Below are 21529 nucleotides of genomic sequence, written 5' to 3' on the forward strand. Positions count from 1 at the left end.
GTTATTTAATATGTATTTTCAGTAAGTTAAAGAACCTAATCAAAAAGAGAAACTTAACTCTTTTGAACAAATTATCAGTAGTAAGAACCTAAGCATTTTTTTAAAAGATTTTATTTATTTGAGAGAGAGAGCATGTCTGAGCACAAGCAGGTGGAGGGGAAGAGGGAGAGGGAGAAACAGACTCACTGCTGAGCAGGGAGCCTGACGCAGGGCTCAATCCCAGGACCCTGGGATCATGACCTGAACCCAAGGCAGACGCTCAACCAACTGAGCCCACCCAGGCACCCCAGAACCTAAGCATTTTAATACTGAATTAAAATCACTCTCTCAATCATTTGTCTATACCTGAGAACATCAGACAGGAACAGTTGCGAGAAATGGTGCTCCTTCTCCATCACAACTACCTTAATGTATTTAAGTTGTATTCACTAATATCCTACTTTGGCCCAATAATCCCGTAAACATCTCTCAGGCTTGAACATATTTGAACCCTTTACACGTCTAAACTGAAGGCTCTTTTCCACAGCATACAAGGCTCTGCATGACCTACTTCTCCAACTCCATTTTGTTTTACCATTTCTCATGTCTACCATACTTTAGGCACACCTCAAGGCCTTTGCACACACAGTTCTCTTTGCTGAAAACTACTCTCTCTGCTCCTTCTCATGTATCTGGTCTTAGTTTAAACATCACTGCCTCAGAGAAACCTACCCTGTTGGTCCTCTGTAATTAGGTCTGTAGCATTTTTCTCTTTAATTTCACACTATTTGATCCTTTGTAGCACTTATCACAATTTGTAATTGCTTATATATTTATTTACTTGTTTATGCCTGCATCTTTTATTAAAACTGTTACCTTCCTGAGTCAGGGCCTTGCATATTTTAATCACTATAATAACTTAGAATAGAGCCTAGTACATTCTAAGCAATCAATATTTGTTGAATGAATGAAAGAAAAAGCAGGGTAGGAATTATTTATTCCCATTCATTTGAAGAAATGCAAATCCAAAACATGGAATTGAGGAGCCAGGAACAGAACATAAGACAGGTCTCTTTGTTCCTAATTCAGTGATCTTTCCACCTGACCATAATTCTTCCAGATCATCTTTTCAATGTGTAGATCAGACTAATTAATCATATTTCTTCATCCAAAAGAATTTCCTTTTTAAATTTTCTACTTCTATATAAATTATCTATCCCTAACAGCTCATCCCACTTAATCCTCCACATGCATGTGTGTGTGTGTATGTGTGTGTGTGTATGTGTATATTTTAGGCTAAACTTCAAGGATTTTTAAAAACTGTTCCAAGTCCATATACTTAAATAATCAAACTGTCTCCAATAAATTAGTCAGCCATAGTTTCCTTTTATGGAAAACACGGCACTTTCTGAGAATACAACAGTTCTCAAACTTTTTGGTCTCAGGATCCTTTGTACCTTTAAAAATCACTGAACTCCTCAAAGAGCTTTTGTTTATGTAGGTTACCTCTATTTGTAGTTACCAAAATAGAAATTAAAACAGCAATTTAAAAATATTTGTTAATTCTTTAATAATAAACACCACTGCATATTAACACTCTATTTAAAAATAACTAAATTTTCCAAAACAAAAGAAAAATTTGGTGATAAGAGTGGCATTGTTTTATATTTTTGCAAATCTCTTTACTATTTGGGCTAAATAGAAGACAGCTGGATTCTCATATCTGTGTCTTCACTCAATCTGTTGTGACATCACACAACACATCATATAGCCTCTGGAAACTGAATTCATAAGAGAATGAAAATGAAAAAGGCAAATAAGGTCTTAGTATTATTATAAAACTATTGTGACTTAATGGATACCCTGAAATAGGTGCCCTAAATTACACTGGCTTACATATTTACCTATACATTATAGATTTCTTCAATTTTTTTTGAAGAAATGTAAAACTTAATCTTCTGTAATTCCCAGGGCTCTTTAAAGGAAATATTTACTGAGCAGTACTATTTGCTAGATATTTTCACATGTTTTCATTTAAATCCTCAATGGTATTATTTAAATATTTTTTTGGTAAAAACTGTGCTATTTTATTTTAAACATATCGTTTACAAAAAAAAAAAAATCAATGATTGCTACCTTTTTACACTCTCAGATTCCTTAATATAGACAGACCTTCCTGTTGAAATATCCCCTTACAGTTTCAGTCAAGGAGTGTATCATGACCACCAGGGCTCCCTCCATGTGGTTTAGTTTGTAATCAACATAGTATTCCTGGGCAGACATGGCAGCCATCTGATGCATGGTCCATTTCTGCTTTTGCTTCCTGCACTGCATGACAAAGCACTATCTGAGCTGCCTGAAGCTGGCTAGGAAACACTTTCAGGAGACAGAGAGCACCAGGACCACGATGAGGCAGGAGAAGATGAGGGCCATGGTGCCTGTGACCATCTTGTGGATCTGCATGGTGTTATCAGCATGCTTTCTGGGGGGAGAGCCATAGTAGCCAGCTCCTACGTGCCATCGAGCTGCCCCCCTCCCTGCCGTCAGCAAGTATGGTGGCCGGACTGGCTGGGAGCCCAGGTCACTGTGGTTGTGACGGCCCAGAGCAGATGGCCGCTGTGGACTTGGCCCCAACCTCGAAGAGGCAGAAGGTGCACACGGCATCTAGGATGTCTTTGCCCTGCACGTACTCCCGACTGGCACACTGCGATTTGTCATCATAGCACCCCTGGAAGCTGTGGAGCCATGAGGCCAGGCCGCACACATTACGTCCACAGTCCCATAGGTTCCTGGCCAGGATGATGCTCATCAATGACTTGAGGATCCAGGGCTCGATGTAGATGAGGCGGTTGGAGTCCAGCTGCAGAGACCGCAGGTGCAGCAAGGTCTCAAACACATGGGGCTCCATGTATTTGATCTTATTGCCCAACAGGTCCATTTTCTCCAAGTTCCAAACCCAGTCCAGTGAACTAGCCACAATGGCCACCTTGTCCCTCTTCAGGCAGAGGGAGTGTAGGGAGATGAGGCATGGGAGGTGGGCGAAGTTCACTTTGACCAAGTAGGTGTGTTCCAGGTGCAGCTCAGTGAGATTGAACAAGTCAGCAAAAGAGTTGCATGCCAGACTCCAGCTGACTGTATCTGATCTAAATATTCTTTATTATACACACATGGAACAACCTGAGGGATTATGTAACCTGTCCAGATCAGAGTGGTAGTCACAGGTAGAGCTGAGATTCAAATCCAGGTCTTCTGACACTGAGGCCAGAACTTTCTAAACTATGTTTAGTACTGACCACTCATAAATGGGAAACCAGGTGAAAAGGGAAGCAACTAATGAATGGCAGGGGAGTCTCGGTGGCAACCTGGGTTGTTTGTTGCTTATACATTTTGGCTAACCTGTCCAGAATTACCCTTGAAATATTTCAGTCCAGAGGGAGAGGACATCTAGTGAACTTAATTGGACTAGCACGTAAATTCTAGGCTTGGAAATTACATCTGCCCATTTATCTTTATTGCTCTAGCAGATCTAATCCACTTGCTTCAAAAATCCTATCTGGGAGTACAAATCTCCCTAACCTTGTTTCTCAGTAAAACTGGCAAATATAGGGGCGCCTGTGTGGCTCAGTCGGTTAAGCGGCTGCCTTTGGCTCAGGTCATGATCCCAGGGTCCTGGGATCGAGTCCCGCATTGGGCTCCCTGCTCTGCGGGGAGCCTGCTTCTCCCTCTCCATCTGCCTGCTTCTTTGCCTACTTGTGCTCTCTCTCTCTCTCTGTCAAATAAATAAATAGAATCTTTAAAAAAAAAAACAACTGGCAAATATAAATTAACAAAAGCCAACGTTTGGGGGGCACCTACCACATGTCAGGCATAGTACAAAGCACTCCACGGTAGTGGCAATTTTATCAGTCTGGGGACTGCCCAGCTCTGAACTCTCTTTTGCTTTGGGGATTTCCAGTTTTCTATGTCTTCACAGTGGGCAGAGCCCAAATCCCCCCACGAAAGCTAATAATATCATAAATTTGCTCTTCTAGGCTCCCTGCTGCAAGGCACGGCCATATGACCCAGAATCACTTGCCTGACATTCTGGATCAGGAGCCAGTGATGTAAAGAATAAGGGACAGTACAGAATTATTTCAAGAAGCAATAGAGCAATAGTCAGCTTTAAAAGCAGGAGCGACAACAGTGTCAATGACAGCCCAGCACAGGTGAGGCAAGCTGTCGCATCTGACACTCAGCACTAATGCAGCCGTCGCTCCCAGACTCGTTGTGGGTCATGCTTTTGACTCTAATTTAGAACCGTATTAACTCTGAGTCCAGTTCTCCAGCCCTTCTAGCAAGCCTGAGATTTCCTATATCCACTCCAAATCCTTTTCTGCTTAAGCCAGTCAGACCCAGATTTTGAGGCTTTTAACTAAAAACACTCAGAAATGCACTCAGTCTTGCTTAATTTTCATAGCAACCATCTGAGATCAGTACTATCATGAACTCCATTTTAGAGATAAGGTCACGGGGCTCTCTTAGAGAGGTTACCTTGCCTAATGTCCCAAAGCTCATTAAGTAGTCATTATCCATGAGGTAATAATAACCAAAACTAATGACATTCATAATCTAATGACCTCCGTGATTGTTCCCAGTGGCTTCCTAGCTTTAACAAATTTTTAATGTTAATTTCTAGAATATGGGGACATGCAGGGATCTCTAGGATCCATTCACAAGCCTGTGCTCCTTCACTCTAGTCACAAAGAGGAGAACTCCTGACAGAAATGGGTAAAAGGAAAAGCCTGTCTTGGCATTTTCTTGTTTAATGATGGGGTGAAACAGTCTGGAGCTGCTCTGACCCTGGGAGCTCTTCCCGCCCCAGAAAGGCCTTCCTTTTCTTTGGCATGCTTTTCCTGAGACCCTCCTATCAAAACTATAATATGGCCCAGAACTGAACCGGTGCCCAAAAAAAAAAAAAAAAAAAGCAAGGAAGGAAAGGAGAGGAAAGGAAGAAACTGAAGAGTCTACTTGATCCTGCTTTTGGAGTAGCAGGCCGTTCAACCTTTTTTCAGAAAGAAAAAAAAAAAAAAAAAAGACTATTTTTACATTAGGTTTGGGTCATTATTCCTAAAAAAAACCAGTAAAAAGGAAATGTTACCTTCTATTTTGCCATACCAAACCCTTATTAAAAAAAAAAAATTTTTTTTTTTAAAAGAAAGAAAGAAAAAAAGGGGAGGGGAAGGAGGAAAAACAACACTGGGAGAGGAACAAATTACTTTTATCTAAATTAATTACATTGTGACTGGGCAGATCCATGTATAAAATGAAATATCCCAAAATATTTATTAAGCATTTTCTAAATTAATACAGTTAAAATAACAAACAGAAGCCACCTCTGAAATATAAATGGAGAGTACAAGTAATAACAAATTCACAAATACACAAATACGGGTCTTAGCCTTTTTGTCGTATATTGTATATTCTCCTATTAGCTTACTCCTTATGAAACTGTATCACCAGAAACAATCTTGCAGGCTTGTAACATGAAAGGATTTCTGCTTCTCCCATTTTTAACAACCAAAGAGTGAAGCTTCCAAATTCACTCATCCATCAATCCAATATTTTATGAACACCTAATACATGTCATGCATAGTGCTATGCACTGGTATAAGGACTTGGTATAAAAGGGCACTGTATGAGGAAATAATCACTTCTACCAGTTAACACAGAGCTGTGAGGAATTCAAATCCAAGAAAGTAATTTTTTATTACAATTTCCCAGTAAAAAGTATGTCACTATCAAACAGGAACCCACCTGACAATACTGTGCACTAACAAACCTGACACAGATAAAAGAACAAGCAATAGCCAAACCTATTAAGACAGGACCAGCATGGGTGCAGTGTAGGATCTTAGAGGAAGACACTTCTAAGAGTAGCTTTTTCCAGAGGTTCTATAATAACGTCACCTTAAGACTTAATAGCCTGGCTTGGCAATAATGTATTAAAGGACAAAATATTAGCAGAAATTATGATAGTTGAAAATAACTCCCCTAATATTTGAAGTTCATGTTTTAATAAGTAGTATGTTAATTTAAAGGGAAAGAAACCACTTTGTGACAAAACACTGTCACAAGAATACCAAGTACCACATTTTAATGAAGAGTTCATGAGCTTTCATTGTTTCTTATAGTCCTGTATAATCTTTCCTTTTGCATCATTTGATGATGTTTAGGAATCAACAATGACTATAAGGATGGTCCTTCTTTGCAACTGCTACCTCACTGCAAATATCACAGCAACTATCACAGCATGAACTCGCATGAACTCACTTCTGTTAGCGCTGTGTGTGAAACAGAACATCTGAATTTGGATTCCTTTTTTTTTTTTCTTAATTGCAAAAGGAGACTTCCTGCATTTACACAGAAAAAAGCAACTAACACTCACAGAGTACTGGCTAAAACCCACAATTTATTTTCACAGGCATTACCTTATTTGATCTTCACAACAATCTCATGAGGTTGCAATCGTAACATTTAAAAATGAGGAAAACCAGAAAAGATAAATTGCTCAGATCGCACTATGGAAAATCAGGAATGGGGACTCATATCCTCAGTAAATCCTGACTTCTTCATATATCATACAACTTTCCAATCCACATTTGAGATTATAGTGCCTTAATCTCCTATCCTCTACCTGACCTGCCTCACACTGGTTAGATATATGATATTCTCAATCAACAAATAAAGATTAGTTGCTATTTTAACTCTCTTTTTCTAAATATCACCCTTTTTCATCCAGAAGCTGGGAATAAAATTTTCCTTATATGGTTATCAAACCACTCAATTCCACCAGTTTTAACTATGTATATTTTAGAAAACAGGGCTAAGAACTTTTAGACTCTAAATCCCAATTCTCAATTTAAATTTTATTTATTTTGCAAATTGGTAACAATTTCCATATGGTTCAAAACACAAGGTACGTTTGTACTGAAGAGTTGAGTCTACTTACACGCCTTCCCCCAATCCCAGCTTCCCCATTCCCTTCCTGTAAACCAATATTATCAGTTTTCCGTGAACCTTGAATATGTACGCCATATACATATAAGCCATAAACATGTGTTTATATGTGTCTCTGTTACAAGACAATGCTCCCTGGATTTCTCAGTGTTCCTACACAGTCCAAGTCTCCTACAGATGAAACCTAGCATGACATAACATTGGAGGTTGTCTCCTCTGCACCTTCTAAGCTTGCCTCCTTTCTCTGAAGCCACAAGCTCCCATTCAAGGAGCAATAAAACCTTTCCTATCCTCCCTGAAGCCAAAGGTTAAATTTAAGAGCAGAGATCTTCTCCTGCCCCAGGGAGGATCTGTTTACTTTCAGAGAAAAAAAATAAGCTGAGCAACCACTCTACCTCTAGAAAGAAAGATTAGACGTGTCAGCTCTTATAGAAGCTCAGAGATTCACGGGCCCCTGGGTGGCTCAGTTGGTTAAATGTCTGCCTTCAGCTCAGGTCATGATCCCAGGATTCTGGGATCGAGCCCCCACATCAGGGCTCCCTGCTCAGCGGAAAGCCTGCTTCTACTTCTCCCTCTGCTGCTCCCCCTGCTTGTGCTCTCTCGAGCTCTCTCAAAAAAATAAATAAAATCTAATAAAAAAAAGAAGCTCAGAGAGTCATAATTTCAGAGTTCTCCTTCTCCAAACCTCGCTATAAGTCCAGGTGTAAGCATATGGCTCTCACCTTGTTGCTCTATGGAGAACCGGGTAAGGAGGACCTAGTACTACCATGCTACCCTAGCTGCTGTCACTGCTCTGTGGTCTGACTTCTGATTCACAGCCCTAGTGTTTCTGCGATTATATATACAAGTAGGGTAACATCAGAGACCCTTCAGAGATCTAGACTTAATACCTGCCATCTTACATACATGGTGCTGTGCTACTCTCTAAAACACTTGGTTTATTTCACTTAATATATCCTGAAATATCAATGCAAGGAAAAAAAATTTTCTGAGAGTGAGCAAACACCCATGCACGCTCATGTGTGCCCGCACACACATGTGCACAAGTAGGGGTGGGGGAGAGGGAGAGAGAGAATCTTAAGGAGGCTCCACACCCAGCACAGAGCCGAGCATCGGGCTCGACCCTGAGATCATGACCTGGAGCCAAAATCAATAGTCAGAGGCTTAACTGACTAAGCCACCCAGGCGCCCCAATGTAGGAAAATTTTAATAGACCAATATGTCAGTATATTTTTAATCAATGATATTTTAGGAGTATTTTAAATATTTTACCAAAAAACACTACTTAACTGGCCATAACGGTCCAAAAATAGATAAAGCTTACCCTAACTTTATATGTATTATTCTATTCTTAGATTTTTACTAACTTAATCTTTCTCCTAAACACAATTTTCCTATATTCAGAGAATAAAAGTTAGCTAAAACCTTGATCTTTTCTGTTGCCAAAGAAGCAAAGTTCAAATATAATTGCAGATCGCTGATCTCAATGAAAACATTCTACATAAAGAACAAATTCAAATGCTTTGAAGAAAAAAGTAACAGCATGGGTTTACACATTTTTAAAAAGCAAGCCAAATAAAGCAATATAAATATTCTCAAATGCAAGTTTTGAGTATATATACAAGTATTTTGAGAAATATAAAAACAATATAATCTACAAATATTTTTTCTTCTTGATTACAAGGCTAAGAAGTGGATTTGAGTCACAAATAACTGACAAATTAATTGAAATTAACATATTTGAATAAATGCCAGTAAGCTTTGGCTCATCAGTTTATTGCCTAATAAAATGCTTAACTTAAACTTAGAAGAATTATTTATATATAACTATATACCTCCTATATAATATACTTACATATATAGATATATATATATACACACAGATATAGCTCATATATATATTTAGTATCAGATAATGGTGTCTTAGGAAAAAAGACAAAGCTCTCATATATATATATTAATATCAAATAACAGTGTCTTACGAAAAAAACTTAAGGATATAAACAAAAATAAATAACTATTTAGCTCTAGGAAATGGGATTATGAAGAATTTTAGGTGGGCTTTTCATGGCTTTCTATATTTTTCATGCATTCTACAATAAAGGTATTATTACTGTAATCTAGTTTGTTTTTCCAGTCTTCTTTAAAATAATAAAAATTCAGTAAGGTCAAAGGACATAAATTTAATACATATAATTATAATTATACATTATACTTCTATCTTTCCCATACACATATATTATACATACATATACACACATAAAATATTAATATGTGTATGCTAGGAGACAATGAAAGAAAAGAACCCATTTACAATAGAAACTAAAGAGATAAAATACCTAGCAATATTTTTAAGTGTCCAGTCATAAATGATGAAAGCATTAAAACTCTACTGGAGGTCACAAAAGAAAAGCTGAACAAATGGAAAGACATCAGGTCTGGGATGGAAAGATTCATTATAAAGATGTCAATTGTCCCTAAAAACAAATTTATAAATTTAATGCCAGTAGGATTTAGGGAGGGGGAGAAAGTGGACAAGCTAATTTTAAATGTCATATGTAAACAAAACGAACAAGCAATTCTGAAAACAGAAATATGAAGGGGCTGGACCTTCATATTATAAAGCCTCAATAATTAAAGCAACGGTACTAGTATGTATGTATATATATATACACATGAGAGTTTAGTATAAAAGGTAATGTCTTGAATAGTAAAGAGATTCACTAACCTCAGTTGTATTGAGACAACTGTGTAGCTACCTGGCTAGTATAGAGCTAAATCCATCCCTATACTAGTTAAATTCCAAACATCAAAGCTTTATGTTTAAAACTGAAACCACACAAATAGAGTCTCATCTTTGACAAAGGAGAAAAAGCAATTTAATGAAGAAAGGATAGCTAAAACAACTGGACATCCACATGCAAACAAATGAAATTAGACACCGGCTTTACACTTTCACAAGAGTAACTCAAATGAATCATAGATCTAAATGTAAAACATATAAACTTCTATAAAACTTATAGAAGATAATAGAGAAGAAAATCTTGGTGACCTCAGATTTGGCAATGAATTTTTGGATACAACACTGAAAGTACAATCCATAAAGAAAAAAATGTTAAGCTGGACTTCATTATTATTATTAAAAACTCCTGCTTTGTCAAAGACACTGTTAAGAGAATGAAAAAAAGCCAAGCCTGGGAGAGAATATTTGCAACATGTCTAATAAAGAATTTGTATTCAAGATACACAAAAGAACTCTTAAATGGTGTTGGGAAAACTGGATAGCTACATGCAAAAGAATAAAACTGGACCACTATATTATACCATGTACCAAAATAAAATGGATTAAAGACCTGGAATGTAAGACCTGGAACATAAAATTCCTGGAAGAAAACATAGGCAGTAAGCTCTTTCATATCTGTCTTAGCAATATTTTTTTGGACAGCAAAAAGCAAAACAAGCTAAAACAAACAAATGGGAGTATATCAAACTAAAAAGCTTTTACACAGCGAAGAAAATCATAAGGAAAAGACAACCTCTTGAATGGAAGAAGATATTAGCAAATTGTACATCCAATAAGGAGTTAGGGGGCAGAGCAAAATGGCGGAGGAGTAGGAGACCTGGATTTCCTCTGGTCTCAGGAATTCAGCTGGATAGGGATCAAAACATTCTGAACACCTACAAACTCAACAGAAGATCAAAGGAAAGAATAGCAACAACTCTCTGAACAGAAAGAAAAGCAACCACTTTCTGGAACGTAGGACGTGCGGAGAAGTGAATCCGAGGTGATATTCGGCAGGATAGATGGCGGGGGAGTGGGCCTCCGTCAGTCACTTCTGGCAAGTGATAGAGCCGTGGAGCACAAAATTGGAACTTTTAGAAGTCAGCTCCGCTGAGGGACATTGTTCCAGTGGCTAAGCGGGGGGGCGGGGGGGGGGGGTAAAACCCTCATGGGACAGTGTGGTCTCAGGACCCTTGGGGTAACAGAAAGACCGGGGGTGCCTGAGTGCGGCAGAGCTCCCAGGTATCAGAGCAGGGAAGCCGGCTGCAGAGACGGAGCCGAGGAGAGGGCTCTCAGCTCGGGGCTGCCATAAACCGTGATCCGTGGCACAGTCGGGCCACTGCTCCTCCAGCAGGGACCCAACAAGTGGCAGATCCGGGGAGACTCACCTTCCTCCCCCGGGAGGAGCGGCGCGGGAGTGCACCGCAGGGATCTGCTGGGTTTGGAGACCAAACCGAGTCGGGTGCCAGAGATAGAAATGCTCTGTCACAGGCCGGGTGAGCACAGAGTGTGGCCGGAGACCGGGGAGACGGGAGCGACTGACTGCTTTTCTCTGGGGGCTCACTGAGGAGTGGGGCCCCAAGTTCTCGGCTCCTCCAGGGTGGAGAGTGGGAGGCCCCCATTTTCACTCTCATCCTCCAAAGCTGTAGGGAAAGCGTGCAGGGAACAAAAGCTCCCGAGAGCAAATCCGAGCAGATTACCTAGCCCAGACCGGGCAAGGGTGGGGCAATTCCGCCTCCGGCAAAGACATTTGGGAACCACAGCCAACAGGCCCTTCCCCCAGAAGATCAGCGAGAACAGCCAGCCAAGACCAAGTTTACTGATCAATGAGAATGGCAGAACTCCAGCGCTAGGGGAATAATGCACATAGAATCCATGGCTTTTTTACCATGATTCTTTAGTCTTTCAAAGTTAATTTTTTTTAACTGTCTTTTTTTTTTTTTAATTTTTCTTTTTCCCTTTTTCAACCAACATCTTATCAATCTCCTTTTTAAAAAACATTTTTATTTTTCATTTTTAGAGTCATATTCTATACCTTCATAGTAGTTACCCTTATTTTTGGCGTATATATATATAAGTTGTTCTCTCTTTAAAATTTTGAGATAGTTTCTTCTAACAGATCAAAATATACCCTAAACCTCTAGTGTATGGTTTTGTTCTACTCTCCTGACTGATCACATTCTCTCCCTCCTTTTTTTTTTTAAATCCTCTTCTTTCTTTTTTCAAACAACTTATCAATTCTTTTTCTAAAATTTTTTATAATTTTCATCTTTACAATCATATTCCACCCCTTCATCATATCAACCCTTATTTTTGTACATATATAAGTTTTTCTTTCTTTAAAATTTTGGGAGGCACTATCTTCTAACAGACCAAAATACACCCAAATCTAGTGTGTGGCACTGATCTATGCACCAACCTGATCATATTTGATCATATTCTGTTTTTTTGTTTGTTTTGTTCTGTTTTTGTTTGTTTTTATATTTTTCTTTTTTTTTTTTCTTTTTCTTTTTCCTTTCTTTCCCTTTCTTTTCCCCCAGCTTCAGGTCTTTTCTGATTTGTTTAGAGTATATTTTCTAGGGACGTTGTTACCCTGTTAGCATTTTGTTCTCTCATTAATCTATTCTCCTCTAGACAAAATGACAAGACGGAAAAAATCACCTCAACAAAAAGAACAAGAGATAGTACCTACTGCCAGGGACCTACTCAATACGGACATTAGTACGATGTCGGATCTAGAGTTCAGAATCATCACTTTAAAGATACTAGCTGGACTTGAAAAAAGCATGGAAGATATTAGAGAAACACTTTCTGGAGAAAGAAAAGAACTAAAATCTAACCAAATCAAAATCAAAAAGGCTATTAATGAGGTGCAATCAAAAATGGGGGTGCTAACTGCTAGGATAAATGAGGCAGAAGAGAGAATCAGTGATATAGAAGACCAAATGATGGAAAATAAAGAAGCTGAGAAAAAGAGAGATAAATAACTCCTGGATCACGAGGGCAGAATTCGAGAGCTAAGCGATACCATAAGACAAAACAACATTAGAATAAGTGGGATCCCAGAAGAAGGAGAGAGAGGGGCAGAAGGTATATTGGAGCAAATTATAGCAGAGAACTTCCCTAATTTGGGGAAGGAAACAGGCATGAAAATCCAGGAAGCACAGAGAACCCCTCTCAAAATCAATAATAATAGGTCAACACCCCGACATCTAATAGTAAAACTTAGGAGTTTCAGAGACAAGGAGAAAATCCTGAAAGCAGCTTGGGAGAAGAGATATGTAACCTACAATGGTAGAAACATTAGATTGGCAACAGACCTATCCACAGAGACCTGGCAGGCCAGAAAGGATTGGCATGATATGTTCAGAACATGAAAGGAGAAAAATATGCAGCCAAGAATACTATAACCAGCTGGCTGTCATTGAAAATAGAAGGAGACATAAAAAGCTTCCAGAACAAACAAAAACTAAAGGAATTTGCAAACACAAAACCAGCCCTACAAGAAATATTGAAAGGGGTCCTCTAAGCAAAGAGAGAGCCTAAAAGCAACATAGACCAGAAAGGAACACAGACAATATACAGTAACAGTCACCTTACAGGCAATACAATGGCACTAAATTCCTATCTTTCAATGGTTACCCTGAATGTAAATGGGCTAAATGCCCCAATCAAAAGACATAGGCTATCAGATTGGATTAAAAAACAAGACCCATCGATATGCTATTTGCAAGACACTCATTTTAGACCCAAAGACACCCCCAGATTGAAAGTGAGGGGGTGGAAAACCAGTTACCATGCTAATGGACTCCAAAAGAAAGCTGGGGTGGCAATCCTTATATCAGACAAATTAGATTTTAAACCAAAGACTGTAATAAGAGATGAGGAAGGACACTATATTCTACTTAAAGGGTCTATCCAACAAGAAGATCTAACAATTGTAAATATCTATGCCCCTAACATGGGAGCAGCCAATTATATAAGGCAATTAATAACAAAAGCAAAGAAACACATCGACAACAATACAATAATAGTGGGGGACTTTAACACCCCCCTCACTGAAATGGACAGATCATCTAAGCAAAAGATCAACAAGTAAATAAAGACTTTAAATGACCAAATGGACTTCACAGACATATTCAGAACATTCCATCCCAAAGCAACAGAATACACATTCTTCTCTAGTGCCCATGGAACATTCTCCAGAATAGATCACAACCTAGGTCATAAATCAGGTCTCAACTGGTACCAAAAGATTGGGATCATTCCCTGCCTATTTTCAGACCACAGTGCTTTGAAATTAGAACTCAATCACAAGAGGAAAGTCGGAAGGAACTCAAATACATGGAGGCTAAAGAGCATCCTACTAGAGAATGAATGGGTCAACCAGGAAATTAAAGAAGAATTAAAAAAATTCATGGAAACCAATGAAAATGAAAACACAACTATTCAAAATCTTTGGGATGCAGCAAAAGCAGTCCTAAGAGGCAAGTACATGGCAATACAAGCCTTTCTCAAGAAACAAGAAAGGTCTCAAGTACACAACCTAACCCTACACCTAAAGGAGCTGGAGAAAGAACAGCAAATAAAGCCTAAACCCAGCAGGAGAAGAGAAATAATAAAGATCAAAGCAGAAATCAATGAAATAGAAACCAAAAGAACAGTAGAACAGATCAATGAAACTAGGAGCTGGTTCTTTGAAAGAATTAACAAGATTGATAAACCCCTGGCCAGACTTATCAAAAAGAAAAGAGAAATGACCCAAATCAACAAAATCATGAATGAAAGAGGAGAGATCACAACCAACACCAAAGAAATACAAACAATTATAAGAACATATTATGAGCAACTCTATGCCAGCAAATTAGGTAACCTGGAACAAATGGATGCATTCCTAGAGATGTATCAACTACCAAAACTGAACCAGGAAGAAACAGAAAACCTGAACAGACCTATAACCACTAAGGAAATTGAAGCAGTCATCAAAAATCACCCAACAAACAAAAGCCCAGGGCCAGATGGCTTCCCAGGGGAATTCTACCAAACATTTAAAGAAGAATTAATACCTATTCTTCTGAAACTGTTCCAAAAAATAGAAATGGAAGGAAAACTTCCAAACTCGTTTTATGACGCCACCATTACCTTGATCCCCAATCCAAAGACCCCATCAAAAAGAAGAATTACATACCAATATCCTTGATGAACATGGATGCAGAAATTCTCACCAAAATACTAGCCAATAGGATCCAACAGTACATTAAAAGGATTATTCACCAAGTGGGATTTATCCCTGGGCTGCAAGGCTGGTTCAACATCCGCAAATCAATCAACGAGATACAATACATTAACTAAAGAAAGAACAAGAATCATATGATCCTCTCAACTGATGCAGAAAAAGCATTTGACAAAGTACAGCATCCTTTCTTGATCAAAACTCTTCAGAGTATAGGGATAGAGGGTACATATCTCAATATCATAAAAGCCATCTATGAAAAACCCACAGCGAATATCATTCTCAATGGAGAAAAACTGAGAGCTTTCCCCCTAAGGTCAGGAACATGGCAGGGATGTCCACTATCATCACTGCTATTCAACATAGTATTAGAAGTCCTAGCCACAGCAATCAGACAACAAAAAGAAATCAAAGGCATCTGAATCGGCAAAGAAGAAGTCAAACTCTCACTGTTTGCAGATGATATGATATTTTATGTGGAAAACTCAAAAGACTCCACCCCAAAACTGCTAGAACTCATACAGGAATTCAGTAAAGTGGCAGGATATAAAATCAATGCACAGAAATCAGTGGCATTCCTATACACCAACAACAAGACAGAAGAAAGAGAAATTAAGGAGTCGATCCCATTTACAATTGCACCCAAAACCATAAGATATCTAGGAATAAATCTAACCAAAGAGGCAAAGGATCTGTACTCAGAAAACTATAAAATACTCATGAAAGAAATTGAGGAAGACACAAAAAAATGGAAAAACATTCCATGCTCATGGATTGGAAGAACAAATACTGTGAAGATGTCAATGCTACCTAGAGCAATCTACACATTCAATGCAATCCCCATCAAAATACCATCCACTTTTTTCAAAGAAATGGAACAAATCATCCTAAAATTTGTATGGAACCAGAAAAGACCCTGCATAGCCAGAGGAATGTTGAAAAAGAAAAGCAAAGCTGGCAGCATCACAATTCCGGACTTCCAGCTCTTTACAAAGCTGTCATCATCAAGACAGCATGGTACTGGCACAAAAGCAGACACGTAGATCAATGGAACAGAATAGAGAGCCCAGAAATGGACCCTCAACTCTATGGTCAACTAATCTTTGACAAAGCAGGAAAGAATGTCCAATGGAAAAAAGACAGTCTCTTCAACAAATGGTGCTGGGAAAATCGGACAGCCACATGCAGAAGAATGAAACTGGACCATTTCCTTACACCACACACAAAAATAGACTCCAAATGGTTGAAAGACCTCAATGTGAGACAGGAGTCCATCAAAATCCTAAAGAAGAACACAGGCAGCAACCTCTTCGACCTCAGCTGCAGCAACTCCTTCCTAGAAACATCGCCAAAGGCAAGGGAAGCAAGGGCAAAAATGAATTATTGGGACTTCATCAAGATAAAAAGCTTTTGCACAGCCAAAGAAACAGTCAACAAAACCAAAAGACAACCGACAGAATGGGAGAAGATATTTGCAAATGACGTATCAGATAAAGGGCTAGTATCCAAAATCTATAAAGAACTTCTCAAACTCAACACCCAAAGAACAACTAATCCAATCAAGAAATGGCAGAAGACATGAACATTCTTCCAAAGAAGACATCCAAATGGCTGACAGACACATGAAAAAGTGCTCAACATCGCTCGCCATCAGGGAAATCCAAATCAAAACCTCAGTGAGATACCACCTCACACCAGTCAGAATGGCTAAAATTAAGTCAGGAAATGACAGATGTTGGCGAGGATGCGGAGAAAGGGGAACCCTCCTACACTGTTGGTGGGAATGCAAGCTGGTGCAACCACTCTGGAAAATAGTATGGAGGTTCCTCAAAAAGTTGAAGATAGAGCTACCACATGATCCAGCAATTGCACTACTGGTTATTTACTCCAAAGATACAAATGTAGGAAGGGGTACGTGCACCCCGATGTTTATAGCAGCAATGTCCACAATAGCCAAACTGTGGAAAGAGCCAAGATGTCCATCGACAGATGAATGGATAAAGAAGATGTGGTATACACACACACACACACACACACACAATGGAATATTATGCAGCCATCAAAAGGTATGAGATCTTGGCATTTGCAATGACGTGGATGGAACTGGAGGGTGTTATGCTGAGCAAAATAAGTCAATCAGAGAAAGACATGTATCATATGACCTCACTGATATGAGGAATTCTTAATCTCAGGAAACAACTGAGGGTTGCTGGAGTGGGGGTTGGGGTGGGAGGGATGGGGTGGCTGGGTGATAGACATTGCGGAGGGTATGTGCTATGGTGAGTGCTATGAATTGTGCAAGACTGTACCTCTGAAACAAATAATACATTATATGTTAAGAAAAAAAAAAAGAAGATAACAGGAGGGGAAGAATGAAGGGGGGGAAATGGGAGGGGGAGACGAACCATGAGAGACGATGGACTCTGAAAAACAGGGTTCTAGAGGGGAGGGGGGTGGGAGGATGGATTAGCCTGGTGATGGGTATTAAAGAGGGCATGTTCCTCATGGAGCACTGGGTGTTATGCACAAACAATGAATCATGGAACACTACATCAAAAACTAATGATGTAATGTATGGTGATTAACATAATAAAAAAATTTAAAAAAATAAGGAGTTAATATCCAAAATATATAAAGGACTTATACAACTTAATATCAAAAAGCCCCAAATAACCCAATTAAAAAATGGGCAGAGGACTTGAATAGACATTTTTCCAAAGAAGACATACAGATAGCCAACAGGTACATGAAAAGATGCTCAACATCACTAATCATCAAGGAAATGCAAATCAAAACCACAATATTACCTCACACTTGTCAGATTGGCTATTATCAAAATGATTAAAAAAAAAAACTGCTCTTGAGGATATAGAGAAAAAGGATCCCTTGTACACTATTGGTGGGAATGTAAATTGGTATAGCCAATATGGAAAACAGTATGGAAGTTCCTCAAAAAATTACAAATAGAACTACCATATGATTCAGCAATCCTACTTGTGGGTATTTATCTGAAGGAAACAAAAACACTGATCTGTAAAAATATATGCACTTCTATATTCATTGCAGCATTATTTACAATAGCCAAAATATAGAAGCAATCTAAGTATCTATGGATGAATGGATTTTAAAAAAATGTGATACACACACACACATACACACAATGTAGTATTAGTCATAAAACAGAATGAAATCTTTTTTTTTTAAAAGATTTTTTATTTATTTATTTTAACAGAGATAGAGAGAGAGACAGCGGGAGAGGGAACACAAGCAGGGAGAGTGGGAGAGTGAGAAGCAGGCTTCCCACCAAGCAGGGAGCCCAACGCAGGGCTCGATCCCAGGACCCTGGGATCATGACCTGAGCCGAAGGCAGTCGCTTAACCAACTGAGCCACGCAGGCACCCAAAACAGAATGAAATCTTACCATTTGAGATAACACGGATGGACCTAGAGTGTATTCTGCTAAGTGAAGGAAGTCAAACAGAGAAAGACAAATACTATATGATTTCACTTACATGTGGAATCTAAAAAACAAAAGAACAAAACAGACTCAAGGTAGGAGGGGTTGAGGGCAAAATAGGTGAAGGGGATTAAAAGGTACAAACTCTCAGTTATAAAATAAAGTCATGGACTGCATGGAGCACTGGGTGTTATATGAAAACAATGAATCGTGGATCACTACATCAAAAACTAATGATGTATGGTGATTAACATAACATAATAAAATAAAATAAAATAAAAAAATAAAGTCATGGAAAGAGAAATCCATTGGTTTGATGAGAATCTGCAAGACCATGAGGTTCTTGATTTGTGCAGGGTATTAATGTGTAAGAGCTGCCTATTCCAGGATTTCTCTAGAGGCTGGCAAGAGTCCTGAACCAGTTGTCACTTCTACCTTGCTGGTCTGACAGGCTTGGGAATGTCCAAGCCTTAGGACCCACTTTCCTTTCTTACCCAATGTTTTCCTGCCAGAACACTGTGGACTGTTAATTGCTGTGAGCTGGAAAACAGTTTGCATTTACAACTATAAATTTATTCATCCTTTTAACTTATGTAAGGCTTTTGTACCCAATTCTCAATTCTTTAATATGACAGTAAATTTTGATTTTCTACTGTCATGAGAAAACATTAGGCCCCAGCAAAGCATCATTGTGTGAGGAAAATAAAGTGCTGCAGCAAAGAAAATAAAAAATAAAAAAATAAAGTCATGGAGATGTAATGTACAACATGGTGACAGTAGTCAACGGTATTATAATAATTTTACAATGTGACATGGCAATTGTTGAAATAATTTTGCAACGTATAAAAACATCAAATCACTATTATGTACACCAAACATTAATAGGCTATTGTGTGTCAATTATACTTCAGTAAAAAAAATAATAAAATTAAAAAATAAAGATTCTTGGTTGTCAAAAACACAAAACTTCAACAATAACAAAACAATCTAATTAAAATATGGGCAAAAGATGGGGCACCTGGGTGGCTCAGTCAGTTAAGCATCCAACTCTTGATTTTGCTCAGGTCATGATCTCAGGGTTGTGTGACTGAGCCCCGTGTAGGGCTCCATGCTCAGCAGGGACTCTGCTTGAGATTCTCTCTCTCTCCCTCTCCCTCTGCCCCTCCACCCCTCTAAAATAAATTTTTTTTTTAGTTTTTGATGTAATGTTCAATGATTCATTAGTTACGTATAACACCCAGTGCTCATCACCACACGTGCCCTCCTTAATACCCATCACCTGGTTACCCCATCCCCCCACTGAAACCCTCAGTTTGTTTCCCAGAGTCCAGAGTCTCTAATGGTTTGTCTCCCTCTCTGATTTCTTCCCATTCAGTTTTCCTTCCTTCCCCTATGGTCCTCTGCAATATAAAGCAGAGGACCATAAATACATCTTTAAAAAAACAAAAATATAGGCAAAAGATCTGAATAGATATTCCACCAAAGAAAATACACAGATGGAAAATAAGGATATTAAAAGATGCACAACATCATATGTAATTAGGAAATTGCAAATTAAAACAATGAGATATTACAACTGGAATGGTTAAAATTAAAAAAAAAAAATTGACAATACCAAATGCTGACAAGGATGTGGAACAACAGGAACTCACTCACTCATTGTAGGTGTGTATGCAAAAGAGTAGCAGCCACACTGCAAACAGCTTGGCAGTTTCTTACAAAGCTGAACATAATCCTCCCATATGATCCAGAAATCACATCCCTAAGTACTTACCCAAATGAGTTAAAAACTACATCCATACAAAAAAAACCTACACAGGAACATTTATAGAAGCTTTATTCATAATTGCCAAAACTTGGAATCAACCAAGATGTCTTCAATAGGTGAACATATAAACAAACACTGGTATAACCATATAATGGGATACTATTCAGTGACCAAAAGAAATGAGCCATCCAGAAGAAATAAACAGACATTACCCCAAAGAAGACATCCACATGTCCAAGAGACACATGAAAAGATGCTCAACATCACTCATCATCAGGGAAATGCAAATTAAAACTACAGTGAGATATCTGTTAGCTATCTCACACCTGTTAGAATGGCTAAAATAAAAAACACAAGAAACAGGGGTGCCTGGGTGCCTCAGTTGTGTCCAGACTCCTGATTTTGGCTCAGGTCAAGATCTCAGGGTCATGAGATCAAATCTGGTGCTGGGCTCCGCACTGGGCATGGAGCCTGCTTAAGATTCTCTCTCTCGGGGCACCTGGGTGGCTCAGTTGGTTAAGCAACTGCCTTCGGCTCAGGTCATGATCCTAGAGTCCTGGGATCAAGTCCCACATCGGGCTCCCTGCTCAGTGGGGAGTCTGCTTCTCCCTCTGATCCTCCCCCCTCATGCTCTCTGTCTCCCATTCTCTCTCTCAGATAAATAAATAAAATCTTTAAAAAAAAAAAAATTCTCTCTCTCCCTCTCTCTCTGCCCCTCCCCCACTCTCTCTTTCTCTCTCTCCCTCAAAATAAATAAATAAATAAACACAAGAAACAAGTGTTGGCAAGTATGTGGAGAAAAAGGAATCCTCATGTACTGCTGGTAGGAATGCAAACTGGTACAACCACTCTGAAAAACAGTATGGAGGTTCCTCAAAAAGTTAAAAATAGAACTACCCTATGATCCAGCAATTGCTCTACTAGGTACTTACCCAAAGGATATAAAAACACTAGTTCAAAGGGATACATGCACCCTGATGTTTATTGCAGCATTAATTACAACAGCCAAATTATGGAAGCAACCTAAATGTCCATCAATAGATGAATGGATAACGATGTAGTGTATATATATACAATGGAATATTATTCAGCCATGAAAAAGAATGAAACCTTGCCATTTGCAACAACTTGGATAGAGCTAGAGAGTATAATGTTAAGTGAAATAAGTCAGAGAAAGATAAATACCATATGATTTCACTCATACATAGAATTTAAGAAACAAACGAACAAAAAAAAGAACAAAGGAAAAAAAAGAGAGAAACAAACCAAGAAACAGACTCTTAACTATAGAGAACAAACTGATGGTTACCAGAG

At 38.7% G+C, this 21529-nt stretch overlaps 1 protein-coding gene and 1 pseudogene across 5 annotated transcripts in view; both read right to left on the bottom strand.

The window, feature by feature from the left end:
* The window catches only part of TXNDC16 (thioredoxin domain containing 16), a 125606-nt gene that overhangs the window by 73063 nt on the left and 31014 nt on the right, over positions 1-21529 (bottom strand). The gene's annotated exons all lie outside the window — the stretch shown is intronic.
* Positions 2049-7744, bottom strand: LOC135361500 (leucine-rich repeat transmembrane neuronal protein 1-like; annotated as a pseudogene).

The sequence above is a fragment of the Mirounga angustirostris genome, unplaced genomic scaffold (assembly GCF_029215605.1).
Source record: "Mirounga angustirostris isolate CCGP_5_RB_7025 unplaced genomic scaffold, mMirAng1.0.hap1 SCAF_9, whole genome shotgun sequence".
Classification (NCBI taxonomy): Eukaryota; Metazoa; Chordata; class Mammalia; order Carnivora; family Phocidae; genus Mirounga; species Mirounga angustirostris.